This window comes from Chrysochloris asiatica, unplaced genomic scaffold (assembly GCF_000296735.1).
Source record: "Chrysochloris asiatica unplaced genomic scaffold, ChrAsi1.0 scaffold00012, whole genome shotgun sequence".
Lineage (NCBI taxonomy): Eukaryota > Metazoa > Chordata > Mammalia > Afrosoricida > Chrysochloridae > Chrysochloris > Chrysochloris asiatica.
The window spans coordinates 21,123,802-21,143,731 of NW_006408530.1; the positions used below are offsets into that span (position 1 = coordinate 21,123,802).

The 19,930-nt window shown below is 37.0% G+C and overlaps 1 pseudogene; it reads right to left on the reverse strand.

Annotated features, from left to right (window-relative positions):
• Nucleotides 1–13,901: 13,901 nt before the first annotated feature.
• LOC102818693 lies at nt 13,902–14,879 on the reverse strand (annotated as a pseudogene).
• Between the last annotated feature and the right edge of the window lie 5,051 nt (nt 14,880–19,930).

Here is a 19,930-nt window from a genome sequence, read left to right on the forward strand (position 1 = left end):
TTTGAAATTTTCTGTTCAGCTCTTGGATCTCCTCATTTCTTCCATTTGCTTTAGCATTTCTACGCTGGAAAGCAAGGTTTAGCGTCTCTTCTGACATCCATTTTGACCTTTTCCTTCTTTCTTGTCTTCTCAATGACTTTTATAACAATGATAGTAATATTTATTTAAGATTTGATGCTGGAAATAATGTTTTTCACAAACTATTTTTTGATTTTACTAATTTGACCTTATATCTTTTTAATAATACTTGATTTGGTTTTATTAAATCTTATCTTGAAGAAAGAAAAAAAAAAACCTAAGACTTTTAGGGAGTGTGTCATGAACTAGAAGGAGTTTCTCAATATTCTTAGTCTCTGTATCTCCAGCATCCTGAAGGTAAGCTAACCTTTATATGAAATGCATCTATATTATGAATTTCTATTATTATAATTATTTTCATTCATGGCGTATGACTGAACTACATAGACAATTGTGCTCTTCTGAGTTTAATTCCTTCAAGTTAGACCAGCAAACCTCAGTAGCTGTATTACAACTAAAGCAAGTGAAAGAGGCAAGTGCCTTGGAGATTATGAGACTGCATTTGTTGATTTGTTCTTACCTGAGAATTTTTATAATTTTATTTCTAATACCCAAAATTAAACAAAACAACAACAAATATTCACTATTAAAAATTCAGAATAAAATGTTTTAAAAGCAATAAAGTTGGACATGGGTTTATTGCCTAAAAGGTCTTTTTCAAAAAGTGAAGAAAACAAAGTTCATGGTGTAAAAATTATTTTAACAGGTATGTTTGTTGTTGTTGTTAAGTGCCGTTGAGTCGATTCCTACCCATAGCAACCCTGTACAGGGTTTCCAAGGCTGTAAATCTTGATGGGAGTAGAAAGCCTCATCTTTCTCCTGCAAAGTGGCTGGTATTTTTGAACTGCTGACCTTAAGGTTGGCAGCCCAATTCGTAACCACTTTGAGAGGAAACTTATTTTAGCTAAATAAGGAATATTATAATTTTGTTGTTGCTGTTAAGTGCTGTCGAGACAGTTCCAACCCATAGTGACACTGTATAGGGTTTCTGAGGAGCAGCTGGTGAGTTTGAACTGCAGACCTTGCAGTTCAAACAGCTTTTCAGTCTCGTGCATTAACCCACAGCATCATGCCAGGACGCTAGGAGGAGATTTATTAGGTTTTAACACACTTAATGGAGGTTTTTCTTAGAATGAAAATTCTCCGTGGTTTAAGAAAATGAAAACAAATTAAGTACATTCACAAAAAGATTTTATTCCATATGTGCTTGTAATATAGGGCACTCTTACAAAGTTGACATCTTTTTAAAATTAGTTGATATGTTATAGTGCCCTAACTTTGTGTACAGTGAGGTTTTATCACTGCAATAAAAGAAAAATCAGAATATCCATACTATGAATAAAATTATCTGAAGCAGAATGAAAAGGAAGATGCCAAGTATCCATTCTAATTTTCTAAGTTCATTTATGAAAGTAACCTATATGTGAACATAAGCCATTAGCATTTTGTTGCTCAATGAAGAACTTGCACTTATCAATTTATCACACATGCTGAGGATTTCCCCAGAAGTATTCTCTTCCAAAATGTTTACTTAGAGAGCTACAGAAAACACTCACTACACTAAACTCAATAACAAAAGTGATCGATGCCTGAGTACAATGATCCTGAAACATGATAAGTTTTATCAAGATGCATTGACAATTGTTGGTGATTTCAAAGCTGTAAAGGTAAACTGAGATGAACCACAGCTGATGCTACTCTTAAATTTTCTAAAATTAAACAACCCCTTGTCTAGTTAAACTTCATTTCTTTATAGCACCTACCTCCCACATGCAATATTTTTAGTGTCAACCATTACTAAATTGAGTTTAATATTGAAACTCTTGAAGAGAGTTTCATTCTAAAATTCAAAATATAAGCATCTTAGGAGGAATTTCAGAAAAGTAAAATATCAAAATGAAATAAAACTAAAAATAGAGTCTCCCAGTGGTTCATTTTATTTATTTTTAAATTACTTTTATATACCTTTTCCTAAATACCTACTTGATAATCAGTATATGAGTACAAAGACTCATTAGACACAATACTTTATCTTTAGAAGAGATACTGTATTAGAATGTTGGAAATCCAGATGATTATACAAGTGACTCTAATACAAAGATGAATAATAGTGTAATAAGAAAGATAAACATGCAATCCTCTGAGAATTCTAAGGAATAAACATGGTATCTATATTTGATGCTCTGAAGAATCCATGGGGGAGGTGATATTTAAAATGCTTTGCAGATGGTGACAATTTTTAATAGGCTAAAGATGAAAAGGAATGGTATTCCATAAGAAGGAACTGGATTAGTATATCAGAAAATTACAGAATTTAGAGAACTGTGAGCAATATGAAAATATTAGTGAGCTGTTAAAGTATTATAAACATTTAAATATGTTTAAAAATAATCATTCATTAATTCAGCAAGCAATGGTAAAGCAGCTAGAGGAAACTAGCTGTACTTTAAGAAAACTAATCTGATGATATAGAAATTAAAAAAAAAAAAATTTGGATATTATTGAAATTTACTAGCCAGAAAATTCACCACTTGACTGTCAGTTTGTCACAGTATGATGGCTTGTGTGTTGCTGTGATGCTGGAAACTTTTGCCACCAGTATTTTAAATACCAGCAGGGTCACTAGTGGTGGACAGATTTCAAGGAGCTTCCAGACAAACACAGTCTAAGAAAAAGGAAAGGCAAACCACTTCTGAAATGTTATCTACTGAAAACCTCATGAATGGCAACTGAACCTGGTCTGATATAGTTCCAGAAGATGAGGCCCTCAGGTTGGAACTTTCTCAAAACACAACTGTGGAAGAGCTGCCTCCTCAAATTAGAACTGACCTTACTGATATGGATGAAGCAATACTTTCTGGATCTTCATTTGCTGATGGGACACTACTCAAAATTAGGAGAAATGACTACAAACAGCCATTAATAATCAGAAAATGGTATGAACAACGTATGAATTCAGGAAAATTGAAAGTCATCAAAAATGAAATGTAATGTATAAAGATCAATATCCTAAGCATTAGTGAGCTATAATGGACAGGTTTAGCCATTTTTGAATTGGGAATTCATACGGTTGACTTTGCCAGGAATGACAAATTACAGTGAAATGCTGCCACATCCACTGCTAAATAGAGAATTTCAAGATCTATCTTGAAGTACAATGCAGTCAGATATAATAGCCATATATCTACAAGGAAAACTAGTTAATATTCTTCAAATTTATGCACTAACCACTAACATCAGTGAAAATGAAATGGTGGAGTTCTGCCAACTTCTTCAGGAATCCTGGTGTGGTGCTGTGGGTTAATGCACTGGACTGCAAAGTCAGTTTGAATCACAAGGTTGGTGGTTCAAGCTCACCAGTCACTCCTGAGAAATCCTACACAGGATCACTATGGGTTGGAAATGACTTGATGGCACTTAAGAACAACAATCAACATCTTCAGTCTGAAATAAAATTGATCAAATGTAATCAAGATGCATTGATAATTGTTGGTGATTGGAATGCAACAGTTGGGGACAAAGAGGAAGGATCTGTAGTTGAAAGAGATAGCTTTGGTAATAGAAATGATATTGGAGATTGTCTGAAAGAATTTTGAAAGACCAGTGACTTAGTCATTGCAAAAATCTTTTTGAACAACTATATACAAGGACCTCACCAAATGGAAAACACAGGAATATCTGTGGGTAAAGACAATGGAAAAACTCAATATCATCAGTCAAAATTAGGCCAGGGACAGACTGTGGAACAGACTATCAAGTGCTCATATGAAAGTTCAGGCTGAAACTGAAGAAACTTAAATCCAGTAGAGCCAAAATACGATTTTGAGTGTATCTCACCTATGGCACTTAACAACAACAATGAAAAATTGAGACCATCTCAAGAACAGATTTGACCCATTAGACATTAATGACTAAAGACCAGAAGAGTTATGTATGACATTAAAAACATCAGACATGATGGAAGCAAAAGGTTATTAAAAAGACAAGAACGAAAAATAAAAGACCAAAACATATCTCAGAGATTCAAACTTGTTTTTTAATGTAGAGAAGCTAAACCAACTGGAACAAATGAGAAAATAAAAGGGTTGAACAAGAAATTTCATTTCAAAGAGCAGCTTGAGACAAAAAAGCCAACTATTATTATGAAATGTGCAAAAACCTGGAATTCCAAAAAGAAAAAGAAAGAACATACTCAGCATTTCTCAAGGTAAAAGAATGGAAGGAAAAAAAAAATTCAAGCTTTGACTTGAAATATGAACGTATTTTATGGGTAAAAACAAAATTCTGATGTGGCGCTATAGGATAAGCATGGGACGGCAAGTTCTGTTTGAATGCAAGGTCAGAGGTTCAAATTCACTAGCTGATCCTTAGAAACCCTATACAGAGTGTCTATGAGTCAGAACCAACTCAATGGCATAAATCAACAAAACGAGCAAACTATCAAATAACTTAGGAAGCATAAAAACAAGATCGAATGCATACACAGTCATTGTACCTAAAATAATTGGTCAATATTCAATCACTTCAAGAAATAGCATATGACAAAAACTGATGATATGGAAGGAAAAAGTCCAAGTTGCACAGGAAGCCTGGCAAAACCTAAGGCTTCAGAATTTGATAGAATGTAAATTGAAATGTGTCAACAAAATGATGCAGTACATCTATGTCAAGAAATTTGAAGGATAGCTACTTGTCTATCTGATTGCAAGAGATCCATATTTGTACCCATTCCAAAGATAGCTACCCAACAAAATGTGGAAACCATCAAACAATATCATTAATATCGCATGCAAGTAAATTTTTGCTACATATAATTAAAAAATGGTTACAGCAGTACATCAACAGGGAACAATCAGAAACTCAAGCCAGCTTCAGAATAGGACACGGAATGAAAAGTGTAAATGCTAACATCAGATGGTTCTTGGCTGAAAGCATAAAACACAAGAAAGATATTTACTTATGTTTTACTGAATGCACAAAGTCATTTGACTGTGTGGATTATGATATACTATGGAAATCATTCAAAGATGGGCATTCTTAAACACTTAATTGTACTCATGAGGAAAATGCACATACACACTAAAAGGTAGTTGTTTGAGCAATACAAGAGGATATTGATGGAACTCAAATCAGAAATGATGTGTGGCAAGTTTGCATTCTTTTAACATATTATTTAATCTGTATGCTGTAAAATAATCCATGAAGCATGATGTTATGAAGATGTGCCATCAGGATTGGAGGAAGTCTCATTAATAACTGTAGATATTCAAACAACTCAACTTTGCTTGTGGGAAGAAAACAGTACTTGAAATGTTTGCTGGTGAATACTAAAGACTACAGACTTTAGTATGGGTTGTACCTCAATTGAAAGAAAGTGGAAATTCGCACAATTGTACCAACAAACAACACTATGATAAATGGAATACTCATAGAAGCAGCAGGTAAGAAATAAAATGATGTGTTGCCTATTAGATGCATTGACACAGAGACAACAGTGGGTTCAAACATAAGGACAGTTGTAAGGATGGCAAAGGACTGTCATATTTCATTCTATTGTGCATAGGGTTGATATGAGTTGGAACAAACTCAATAATAACTGAAAAAAAAAATAACAACAGGTAGGAAATCCTCAAAAGTGGATCAGAAAGGGACATCATGGTAAATGGAAAAACATTAATGTCACCAAGGATTTCATTTTACTTCGATCCACAATTACTACTCATGGAAATTTTTGTCAGGTGCCATCTTGTTTGTAACAACTCATAGTTGACTTATGCACAATAAAACAAAACACTGCCTGCTCCTTTTCCAACCACACAATCACTATTATGCTTAAACTCACTACTGTTGCCACTGTGCCAATCTATCTAATTGGGAAATTTTCCTCTTTCTTTAAGGAGCTCCGGTAGCGTAGTGGTTACGAATCGGGCTGCAAACCACAAGGTCATCAGTTCGAAACTACCAGCTGTTCCATGGGAGAAAGATGAGGCATTCTGCTCCCATAAAGGGTTAACAGCCTCAGAAACCCTGTACAGGGTCGTTATGAGTCAGAACCGACTCCATGGCACACAGTCACCACCACCACTCTTTCTTTGTGGACCTTCTACTTTACAAAGGCAGGTTCCCTTTGGATTCAGAAAGGGTGGAAAAACTATGTAGGGCATCAAAAAGATGATTCATACCACTTTATTGTCTCCAGGGCAGCCAGTCAGATGCGTGTCACCCAAGAATCCATCTCAAGGAGAATCCACATCCCTCTCCAGTCTTACCCAGGCTAATATAGGTAATAGAACAAAGAAGTCAGTCTGCCAACTGTTGCATAACTGACTTACAAAAAATGGGTTACATTATGTAGGTGATCTTCAAAGCAGAAAGGGTTAAGCTATAAAAAAGGCCACTTAAAGGCCATTTGAAGGGTAAACAAGGCCACCTCCAAGGCCCTTGGAAAATATTAGATCATTAAGAGGCTATTAGGCTATCCCTTCTGTACACAGGGTTGATAAGGATGGGAAACTTAGACATTGGCTACCTAAAATGGGAGGTGGGGGTATAAAGGCACAAAGTGACTGGCTTACAAGTTTTCAAGAGGGAGTTTAGTTTAAGAGTGTGTGGGCGAAGGTATACTCTCCACTGAGTGGTAGTCATCTTGTTTAGATGGGGCTGGGGAAAGTAGATGAGGATAAGACCTTTATGATTCACTAGTGAGTAGTTGTTAACATGACTGATTGCAATTTTCACAACTGTGAAAGTAGAGGTTTTGTAGTAAAAAGAGGGGAGTGGTTGATCTTGCAGTCCAGGAGTGGAGGAACCTGGTACCATCAAGGGAGAAGAGCAAGAGTGGAGTGTGGGACCCTATTCAGAGAAGCAGCGATGCCAGAAATGGAGGCAGAGATGATGACATGAAGAGATGGAGCACCTGGGGACTCTAGACTCATGGAGGGTGAGGGGCTGTGTACTGGTGGCCAGGGGAGTGTGGGGGAATGGGGGAAGGCTTACAGGGTATGTCCTTTGGTTGTTTGGATGATTATATATTCCTGAGTGTTTTGGTGTACATCCAAAAAAAAAAAAAACAACCAGAGGGAATAGAAGCAAATATTGTTGAATGATGATGCATTGAGGAGATTGTAATCATTGCAATGAAATATGATAGGATGAGTGTAAAACTCATGTTCTCCTGTCGAGGTCCTATGTCGGGGTCCTGCCTCGACAAGGAAGTGTGGGTATCACAAAGAAGGGAGATCTGGCAGCGAAAGTGATAGAGAAAGAGAGAGACAAAATACATACAAAAAAGACAGACACACAGATATGATGCAAGCTGGCAGGTAGACAGATCTGCAAACATTTTGCCTAGCATTGCCCAGCATTGCACAGCATTGCATGCAGAATTCACTCTACCTCAGCCTTTTATTCTCTTTTTTTAGGGAGGGATTTATTACAAAGGAAGGATGTAATTCACTCAGGGAGAATGTCACGAAGGGAGGATGTGATTAAGACAGGATACGGAACTGAAATGTGATTAATCATTCAAAACAGGACATAATGATTCACAGGAATAACTTTTAAGATATTTTCATAGTTTTTCTTAACAATCTAACATTTTTATTTTTACAGAAAAAAAGGTTCAATCAAGCTGTTATATATTAACTTTTAGGCTTAAATGATCTAGAGTAGCAAGTGTGGTTTCTGAAGGATACATAACATAAAGCAAGGTTCCTGAAAGGAGCCAAGCTGTCTTTGTACACTGCAAACTTTTGTTTGTGAGCAAGATCTCAGGCACCGGGCTTCATTTATCTATACCTAAAATGCTACATTGTTCTTAATATTCCTATATACTTTCAGAAGGAAGGAGAGCATCTGGGTTAGGGTTAAACTGATTATATTTAGAGGTGGTTTAATGGGGCTGCCACTGATCAACCCAGGGTCTACGTATGCTGTCCCCAGCATTCTCCAATATAAACTTTCACTAAATCCACTATAGAAACTTAAAAACAAAAGATTGAAAGAAAAAAAACCCTGAATATTTCAATTGTCCCTAAAGCAAAAAAATAAAAAAGAAAAAGAGATTATTAGGCTAATATGAAGCTATGAAGAGGAGGATGCCCTGGCACTTCCATGATATCAAGCATGATGTCCTTCTCTAGGCACTGGTCTCACCTCATATTATGTGCCAATTATGAGACACAAAGTCTCTTCATCTTAGCTTCTAAGGAGCCTTTTGGGTATACTTCTTCCAACTTATTCTTCTGGAAGTTCATGGTACTTGGTACCAGCACCATTAATTCTTCTTCAGACTTCCTAATTCATTAATCAACTTTCACATGCAGCTGAGGCTATTGAAAATACCATGGCTTGGGTCAGGCACACCTTAATTTTAAAAGTGACATCTTTGTTTTGAACACTTCAAAGAGACCATGTGCAGCAGGTTTGCCTAATGCAATACATCATTTGATTTCCTGACTGATGCTTCCATGAGTGTTGATTATGGATCTGAGCAAATGAAGTCTTTGAAATTTTTTTCTCTATTTGTCATGATGTTATGTATTGCTCCAGTGATGAGAATTTTTATTTTCTTTACATTGAGATGCACTCTAAACAGAAGATTGTGGTCTTTGATCTTCATCAGTAAATATTTTAAGTCTTCTTGGCTTTGAGCAGGCAGGGTTGTATATTGCAGGTTGTTAATGAGTCTTCCTCCATTCCTGAGACTATCTAGTTCTTCATATAGTCCAGCTTCTCAGATTTTAAAAATCAGTATACAGATTGAATAATTATGGTGAAATAATACCTTTCCTGATTTTAAAACATTCAGTGTTCTCTGGTCTATTCTAATGACTTCCTCTTGATTTATGTACAGGATTTTCATGAGCAAAATTGTTCAGAATACTCAGTCTTCAAAATGTTGCCCATTGCTTGTCATGATCCACACAGTTGAAAACTTTTGTGTAATAAATAAAGCCCAGGTAAACATCTTTCTAGCATTCTCTGCTTTCAGCCAAGATCCAACTGATGTCCTCAATGACCTTGTTCCAATCTGTCTTGAACCTGACAGTTCTCTGTTAGTGTACATTTTTTTTTTTTTTTATTGTGAATGAAGTGATAGTTCACATGGGAGAATGTCAGTTTTACAACATCATTCAACAGTATTTGCTTCAATTCCCTCTGTGTGTTTTTGTTTGTTTATTTGTTTGTTTGTTTTAGGGGGATGTATACAAAAACACTCAGGAATCTATAATAATTTAAACAACCAAAGGGCACATTCTGCAAGCCAGCCTTCTGGCTGACAGCACTGAGTCTTTCTCTTTCTATGAGTCTAGCGTTCTCAGCTGCTCCCTCTCTCCATGTCCTCATCTCTGCCTCCATCTCTGGTGTCTTTGCTTCTCTGAATAGGGCCCCACATTCTGATCATGTTCTCCTCCCTTGAAATCCTAGGGTCCTCTGTTCCTGGACTGTAAGATTAACTACTCCCCCTTCTTGTTACAAAACTTCTGCCTTTACAGTTGTGACAGTCACAGTTAGTCATGATAACAATTACTATTGAATCATAAGAATCTTATCCCCATCTCGTTTCACCAGAGCCATCTAGACAAGATGAAAACTATTCATTTGGGACTCTACCTTGTCCAACACACTCTTAAATTAAACTCCCATTTGAAAACTTGTAAGCCAGTCATTTCGTGCCTTTATCACCCTCTCATTTTAGGCAGCTGATGTCTAAGCTGCCCGTGCCTATCAACAATGTATACAGAGGGGACAGGATTGATACTTGATGTGAAGACTCCTTCCATCTCAGTTGGTATTTTGAGCTACTCCATCCATAAGTATAGGTCAAGTTCATCAAGTTGTAGCAGTTTGTACTTGTTTCCTTTCTAAAAAATAGTTTTTTTTTTTTTTTTTTTTTTTCTTTAATCTTCCTCTAGTCAAGTTCTGATCATCAAACCATCGACGCTAGGTCAAGTGAACACTATCTGCAAGTTTCGGTGTTCTTGTGTGTCTCCCCTCACTTCATATCAGTGGTATGCTTCACTCTCACCTCTAGCCTTCCAGGGCTATATCCTTGTCCATGGGCTCAGGAGTCCCCAGGTCTCATCACACTTCAGACCAAGCAGCCCTTCCTCTTCTCTCTCTCATCTCCAGATCAAAAGGAGTCTATGGTACTTGGTCTAAGTCAGCCCATTTCGTCATTGCTGCCTTTCTCCCTCTTCCACTCACCAGTAGACCAATGTAGTCACCAGCAAGCTTACATACCTACTCATGTGTTCCTTTTGAGTTTCAGTCTTGGAGGGGGATTGTCAATATACTTTTGTAGCCATTTTTTAAAAAAGTGTCTTTAGCAAATTGTTACTTGCATGTGATATTAATGATATCTTCTGATGATTTCTGCATTATATTGGGTCATTTCTCTTTGGAAAGGGCATAAATATGGATGTCTTCCCATCAGTTGGACAGGTCGCAGCCTTCCAAGTTTCTTGAATGGATGAGTGAGTGCCACCATTGCTGCATCAGGTGCTGAAATATTTTAATTTGCATTCCATCAATTCCTGGACCCTTCATCTTTGCCAATGCCTTCAGTGTACCTCGGACTTCTTCCTTCAGTACCGTTGACTCTTGCTCATATAGTATCTCTTGAAGTGGTTGAACATTGACCGTTTCTTTTTGGTACAGTGATTCTGTGTTTTCATTCTACCTTCTGTTGATGCTTTCTGTATCATTCAATATTTTGCCTATAAAACCCTTTAGTATTGTAATTCTAGGTTTGAATTTTTCTTCAGAACTTTTAGCTTGAGAAATGCTGAGTGTGTTTTTCAGTTTTAGTTTTCAAACTCCAGGTGTTTGCACATTTCATTATAATATTTGACTTTGTCCTCTGAAGCTGTCCTTTGGAAATTTATGTTCAGCTCTTTTACTTTCTGATTTCTTTCATTTACTTTAACATTTCTTCTCTGAAGAACTTCTGAGTCTCTTCTGACATCCATTTTGCTCTGTTTCTTCTTTCTTGTCTTCTTAATGGCTGTTTGCTTTCTTTGTATATGATGTTCTTAATGTCCTCCCTCAATTCTTCTGGAATTCAGCCATTAGTATCTAATGTATTAAGCCTATGTGTGTTTGTTTGTTTGCATTAGTCCTCTCAAAGTTTATTTCCCATTGGAATCCAGGGTTGGTAATAATTATTGGCAAGTTAGCATTGAAACAATAAGCCATAATAAGCTCAAACATGTATCAATGATCATTGGGCACAGTACCATAAAGTTTCATTTTTAAGGCACTGATATCCACTTTGGTCCAGGTGAGTAACCTGAGGACACATACAAACTGTCCATATCCAAGTCCATCTTGCTATCAGCAAGGTTGTGTTATCTGCACATCTCAGGTTGTTAATGAATCAATTCAATTCTGATGCCACATTCTTTTTCATAATCTAGCATACAGTACGGTGAAAGAATACATCCCATTCTAGCTGTCATTTTCAGACAGTTTACAGTATGAAGATTTAGCTTAAAATTTATCTTCCTTAGCACTGTTTTATATTTTCATAGGGCATAGCCATGCTGGTAAGAAAACACGGTTGGTTGGGTGACTTAAAATATAATTGTGCTAGTCTTTTCTCCATTACTATTATAATAACTTGTTACTGATAATGGAGACTCAATGAGATGGCTGATACAGGACTGGGCAATGTCTTTGCAGCCACCCTATGACAAGAAGCTGCCTTTTAATACACAAGTTCCATTTGGAAACATTCATCTCTCTTAAAGAACTGTATCTACTAATCTGTATTTATGTACCCTATTTATCCACCCTGTACACACAATCCAAAATAGCATGAACATTTAGTATATTAAAGACTAGAAAACACAAATGTAATGGTACATGCGTTCTTGCTGCTAACAATCCCTAATCCCCTACCTAAGCCCTTGCTCCTGTCCTCAAACCAGGTTAGGCTTTTCATTCCCACAGTCTATCCATTATCCTACCAATAAAGTTTCCCTTCTTAGCTAGTAATAGTTAAATTTTCTGGCTTGTATGTCTAGATGAATTTTGACTCATTTCAGAAATTGCTACCCAAGTGAATTGAAAAACCTTGGGACTCCACAGGCTATAATAGGCTGAAAGGTTGTTGGTGGTGGATGGGTACATTCTGTTATTGGTTTCAACTTAACAGTGACTATTATATAGTCCTAGTGTGGCACTGTAATATAGGGACTGGACTGCTTATCCTTCAAGGTCAGCAGTTCAAACCCACGAGCTATTCCTTGGAAACCCTGTAGAGTCACTGTGACTTTGAACTGACCTGACAGCACTTAATAGAAGAGGTATAGCGTAGTGGTTACGACTCGGGCTGTGAACCGCAAGGTCAGCAGTTCGAAACTACCAGCTGCTCCGAGGGAGAAAGATGAGGCTTTCTACTCCCGTAAAGATTTACACCCTCGGAAACCCTGTACAGGGTCGCTATGGGTCGGTTCCGACTCCACGGCACAGAACAACAACAACATAGTCAGCAGTATGCTATAATATAGTGGTTACTTGGTGCCTATAAAAGGAGAAACCTAGCAGGGGAAGGTGGCTAAGTGCTTCTATAAACCACTGCCATCATATCAGTTCCATTTCATAGGGACCCTGTATAGGGTTTTCAAGACCTTGTCTGTTGCTGTCATGTAAGAATTGGACTGAGATCCACAAGGTCAGCATGTGGTTAGTATCCACCCACTGCTCCTTAGAAACATTGAGTTGACAGATTTGAAATGGACAAAAAATGTTAGAACCATTAGATAAGGATGGCATTGCATGGTACAAAGCATAGAAAGGTGATCTTTTTTAGATCTTGAAATTTTGTCTTAAAAACTTTTTATATGACCATATTAAAACCAAATGTTGCTTACAACTTCAGGTCTGAGGTTTTAAGTGTGCTTGAATCAGTTCCAATTATAGCTATCCTGTGTAGCTTTTCCAAGGAGTTGTGGTTGGTGTATTTTACTCTCAACCTCGTGGTTATGCAGTCTAATGTTTATTTTACAGTGCCATACATTACATAGACTTAGTATATAGAGGGTGGCTGAATTAAATATATTTTGGGAAGTATTCAGTTATCTATTAAATAAGGGAAATTGTATTTAGGGACTAAGCTATCAAGGGGTATTTATAAGAGGTACTTAAATATAATCTATTCAAGTTGGAAAAAAAAAAAACAAAAACCCAGAAAGAAAAACCCCCACAATAGAACAAACACTTCTTTTGTAAACTGAAGGGTTACACCAGCAAATTGTCTCTTTTTGTTTGAGTTTATTTAAACACAGTTCTCAAAGCATGAAGGTAAGCAAAGGACCTGAAAAGAATTTTAAAATCAACAGCAAAGTCTTCAGTCTACCTATGACACAGGTATAGTAGTGTTCACTTCTCTTATCCTGGACTTTGAAGCACCCAGAACTTTTTCACATAGCTAAAAGCTAGAATAAGAATATATTTGTGGTGGAATGTATTGTAACTTGCTGATGTAACTAGTTGAAATACTATTTTCCCCTGTAACAGCTTGAAGAAATAGCCTTTTTTAGGCATACACTGTATAACTCTTTTCTTATTCTCTGCTATATATAATACAGATTACACAAAGGCGGACAGATCCACATTTAGATAAGCATTCAGCATTTGCTGTATTGAAGTATCTTTAGTTCTAAGACTAGAAGTTCAGAATTACAGAGCATTAATTTTAACACTTAGTTGTGTATATAAATATGGTACTTCTAATGAACTTGAGGAAAACAAATATTTTTGTCTTTAAATTTACTACTGACAACTGAATTTGAACAGTTCTGTTAAGCATTGATATGTTAGAAAGCAAAGTAAAAATCAAACCTTCTATAAATCTGATCTCTGTCTTGAGCAGCTCTCCATCCTCCTCCTCCTCTACGTCCTCCTCTGTATGATGGGCTGTAGTAGTCCCGATCATCATATCCATGATCATATTCTCTGTCACAGTAATCACCACAGCATGAGCTGCTATAGGTAGGTCTCCCCATGTAATTTCCGGGTGTTGGAGTATGTGGTCTTTTGTTTTGGAGACATCAACTCTGATCCTATGACCATCAAGCTCCATTCCATTGGCGGGCGCACTCTTTAGCTTTCTTAGCATCATCTACGTTTTCAAAATATACAAAGGCAAATCCTCTTGAACGTCTAGACTGCTGGTCATATACAATGGACACCTCAGCAATGGGGTCATTCTTAGAGAACACTTGTCTTAGTTCTCATTCTGTGGTGTATAAACTCAACCCAGATACTGCAAGACAGCAGTTGGGATCAGGATTTGCCTGATTCCCAACATGACCCTTGTGAGTAGACATGGGAGAATAACTGGCTATGCCGTCTGCGATAATCTAGACTATAAAATCTGCTACGTATTGTCTATGGGAACTTGACCAAGAACGTGATTTTGTATGTCTTCAAGAACTTTTTCTGGATCTAGACCTATTTTTAGATCTGGACCTGCACTTGGATCTGGAACACCTGGAATCTTCCTTGGAGCAAGACTTTGCAGGGGTATGACTTGCAGATTTCCCAGATCCATGAGCACTTCCACTTCTGGAAGAAGAACGGGATTCCAGCTCGCCATAGTTCTGCTCGCCGCTGTCAATCGTGACTCCTGGCTTCAGTCGCCACTAGATGTGCTTTAATCAAAGCTGTCCACCTTCTTTACAGAGGCCCTGTGGCAGTCTTGCTGAACGCACTGCTTTCAGAGCCGCTGAGAGACTAAGCGCTTCACACCGTCTCCACACAGGTTCTAACCTGAAGCCTGTGTTTGAGATCATCTCTAAATTTAAGTGGAATATGTTCAAAGGTATATTTTGGCTGCAGAACAACGCTCTGGACTGTAGTGTGGCTTTGACTTGGAAGGTCAGTGTTTCAAATTCAGCAGTCCTCAGAAACCCTACACAGGATCCCTGTGAGTTGGGGCTGACTCAACGGCATTTAAGAAGAACAACAGTATTCAAGGTCATATTTTGACTCTCCTGGACTTGTTTTAATTTTCTTTAGCTTTAGCCTGAATTTTTGTGTAAGTAATTGATCGTCTGTTTCATAGTCTGTCTCTGGCCTTGTTTTGGTTGATGAGATGGAGCTTTTCTACCATCTCTTTCCACAGATATAGATAATTTGATTTCTGTGTATTTCATCTGGTGAGCTCATGTGTACAGTCTTCTTTTATATTGTTTAAAAAAGTATTAGCAATGAAGTAATTGATCTTGCATAATCTATTAAATTAACTTTAGCATATTTTTTTTATCACCAGGGCCATATTTTTCAATTACTAATAATTCCTCTTTGTTTCCAACCTTTGCATTTCAATCATAAGTAATTAATTATATGCATCTTGACTGCATGTTTGATTAATTTCAGACTGAAGAAATTGGTAGAATTCAATTTCATTATCACTGGCTTTAGTAGTTGGTGCATATATTTGAGTAATAGTTATATCAACTGGTATTCCTTGTAGGCATATGGATATTATCCTATCACAGAGAGTACTATATTTCCAGAAGTATCTTGAAATGTTCTTTTTGATGATGAATGCAATGCCATTCCTCTTTATTTTGTCACTCCTGGCATAGTAAACCATGTGATTGTCAGATTCAAAATAGCCAATACCAGTTCATTTGAGCTCACTAATGCCTAGGATATCAATCTTTATGCATTCCATTTCATTTTTGACATCATTCACTTTTTCTACATTCATACTTTTTCTAATTATTAATGGCTCTTTGCAGTTGTTTCTCCTCATTTTGAGCTGTGCCCCATCAGCAAATGAAGGTCCTAAAAATTTCCTAAAATGGAGATTCACACCATCACTATTGACTCTACTTTGAGAACACAGATCTTTCCAAGTTTTCTTAAAGTAAATTTGATAGTGCCTTCCAACCTGAGAGGTATCTTTCAGGTCTGTATGTAACAACACTCTGGTGCTATTCATTATGTTTCAATACATAAAATTCTTGTGCTGACAGTGTCCCAGTGCTATTCAAAAGGTTTTCAGTGGCTAAACATTCAGAAATAGTCTCCCTCTCCTTCTTTCTAGTCAGTCTTAATCTGGAAGCTCTGATGAAACTGGTCCACCATTGTTGACCCTGCTGGTATTTAAAATACTGGTGGCATATCTTCCCAGCATCACAACCACCACAGTATGACAAACTGACAGACAAGTTGTGGACTCATGAAACTAGCAGGCAAAAAGTTAATTGATGTTTTGCATTAGGAAAATCTATTGCAAAATACTTCTTTAGTGTTAAAAATAAAGATGCTATTTTGAGATGAAAGTGCACCTGACCAAACCATGGTTTGCTCAACTGTATCATATGCATGTGAAAGTTGGATAATAAACAAGGAACACAGAAGAAGTAGTAATACATTTGCATTATGGTGTTGGCAACAGATATTGTATTTTCTCATGGCCTTCCAGAAGAATGAATAAATCTGTATTGGAATAAGTATAGCCAGAATGCTACTTAGAAGGAAGGATAGTGAAACTTTGTTTCATATACTTTGGACATATTAACACAAAGTGTCAATTCCTGGAGAAGAACATAATTTTTTGTTAAGTAGGGCGTCATTGACAAAACAAAGACATTCAAAAAGATGAGCTGACAAACTGATGGTAACCATAGGCTTAAACAAAGCACCATCTGTGAGGATGATGGAGTGCCAGGCATTATTTTGTTCTGTTGTACAAGAGGTGAAACTAACTCATTGGCATCTAACAACAACAACACCACATATTACATAATACATTTCTTATTAGACTGATAAAATTGGAAGTGAAAAGACAGAACAGTTACAGCAGGTACACAAAATAAAGATGAGTTTTTCTTTATGGGAAATGGGATATAATAATAATAATAATAATAATAAAGAAGCAACTGAAAAATTGTCTTGAGATTGTTATCCAGTTGGGAGAATAGTATAACAATATTTTCAGTAATTAGTTAATGAGAAGCAGATTGTAGTCAGAGGAGATGATGAATAGTGCAAAAATGGAACTGTGAGTGCATCTGACTTCCTGTAACTTCAGGGGGGAGGAGAATCGAAATCAGCCTTATCTGCCTAAAGTTGATTCCAATGAGACAGAGAGATCATATTTGCATTTGCCTTTGAAACTTTTTACCAATTCTAACACCAACTGATCCTCTGACAGCACTCTTGACTTCTATGCTAGGGTCGATAATTCACAGAACTCACAGACAATACACACAATTATGGAGATTATTAAGAAAGTGACAAGCTACAATTTAGGCTAAGAAACACTCAGGATAGAGTTATTTAGTCAGGACAGTGTCTTCTAAGTAGTGACCAGAGCATGAGTCTTTGTGGTGGTCAATTGGCCTCTGAACCTGGCCCCTGCCCTGCTTGAGCAAGTGTTACAAAGCACTTTTAACTCAGCCAATTAAGTGCCTGAAGCACCGAATCTGCTAACAAATTTCTTCCCAAAGGTGTTCAGCTCTAGCTCCATAGATCACAAGCACTCACATTTGCATAGTCCTAGGCAGTCATTAAGGAGCTCTGGTAGCATAGTGGTTATGAATTAGGCTGCTAGCCGCAAGGTCAGCAGTTTGAAACTACCAGCTATTCCATGAGAGAAAGATGAGGCTTTCTGCTCCTGTAAAGATTTACAGCCTCGGAAACCTTATTTTAGCAGGGTTGCTACGAGTCGGAACTGACTCCATAGCACATAACAACAACATGCAGTCATTAAGAAAAGATTGAAGTTGTCAAGGACTTAATTCTTCTTGGATCAACCATCAACACTCATGGAAGCAGCAGCCAAGAAATCAAACAACGTTCTGTGTTATGCAAGTCTGCTGTACAAGACATTTTTAAGTGTTGAAAACAAAGACGTCAGCTTGAGGACGAAGGTGCGCCTGACCCAAGCCATGGTATTTTCAATAACCTCATATGCATGCGAAAGCTGGACAGTGAATAAGGAAGACCATAGAAGAATTGATGCCTTTGAGTGATGGTGTTGGAGGAGAATACTGAAAGTGCCAAGGGCTACCAAAAAAACAAACAGATCCGTGTTGGAAGAAGTGCAGCCAGAGAGTTCTTTGAAGGCCAGGATGGCCAAACTTCATCTCTCATGCTTTGGGACCAGTCACTGGAGAAGGATATCATGTTTGGTAAGTTGGAGAGTCAGAGAAAAAGAGCAAGACCCTCAATGAGATGGATTGGCAAAGTGGCAGCATCAATGGGCTCAAGTGTGGCAATTTTTGTGAGATTGTCCAGGATCAGGGAGTGTTTCTTTCTGTTGTGCATAGTTTCCCTATCAGTAAGTACTAACCTGATGACACCTAACAACAACAACAACAACAACATGAAGTCATCTGGTCGGAGCTAGAAATATTGTAGCTATAAGAGTCATATTTACTAATTGACTATACCACAAGTAGTAAATCTCTTTTAAAAAGGGCAGCTAAGTGTATTGACTGAGTCTAAGAGGGTAGTGAGCAGTAGAATTGGTACTAATAAGATATGGATATAGCTTATACACTCCTCTATCTTTGCTATTCAATGATCCATCTGATCTTCATTTTTACAAGTTGATTCAGCCTTTAGCCTAACCAGAACATCATCAAACTCTAGCATAAAAATGCGTACTGGAGTTGTAAAATAATAACACAAACAGACATATGTACACCTATGATCATTGTAACTTTATTCACAACAGCAACTAAATAGAAAAAAAAAAATGAAGTTCCTATCAACAGATGAATGGATAAACAAACTGTGATAAATACATACAGTGGGATACTGTGCAACCACAAAGAACAATAATGAGTCCTTAAATATATTAAAAGCATGGAGGGACTGAGAGGGGATAGTGCTAGGTGAAAGAAGTCACATAAGGACACATATTTGTTGATCTCTCTTTACATGATAAAAGAATAGAGAAGAATGTGCTTTGAAGGTTATTAGAAAGAGGTTACCAGTCTCTAACTACAATAGAGATTAGTTACTTTTGGTCATGGGAAAAGTGTCATTGATTATGGATCTAGTGAACAAATAATAACCAGAGTAACAATTAGCATTTGAACACTTATTGATGAATATAGGCAAATTGGAATATAGATAAGTACAGATGCATGCATAGGTGAGAAAATTAGAAGTACCTATTGTGTTGCTGTGGTTAGATGCCTTCAAGTCAGTTCTGACTCATAGGAAACCTATGCACAATAGAATGAAACACTGCCTGGTCCTGTGCCATTCAAACAATCATTGTTTTATTTGAGCCCATTGTTTCAGCTACACTGTCAATCTTCTCATTGGAATCTTCCTCATTTGTGATGACACTCTACTTCAAAAAATAGGATATCCTTTTCCAGAGACTGGTTCCTACTGATAACATATTTAAAGAACGAAAGACAAAGTCTTGCCATTCTTGCTTCTGAGGAGCTTTACTTCTTCCAAGACTGATTTGTTTCTTCTATTTGGCTGCCCATGGTGCTTGTCAAATTCTTTGCCAACACCACAATTCAAGACCATCAATTCCTCTACTCCAGTCTTCCTTATTCATTGCTCTACTTTCAGATATATTTGAAGTGATTGAAAATACCATATCTTGGTCAAGCACACCCTGACACTTTGTTCTTTAACACTTTAAAGAGGTCTGATATAGCAGATTTGTCCAATGAATTATAACATTTGATTTTTTGCCTATTTCTTCCATGAACATTGATTGTACATGCAAGTGAAATGAAATACTTGACAACTTCAATCTCCTATTATGAAGAAATTGTTAATTGATCCAGTTGTGAGGATTTTTACTTTATTTACATTGAGTTGTAATCCACACAAGTTGTTCAAATCCTCCTCCTAT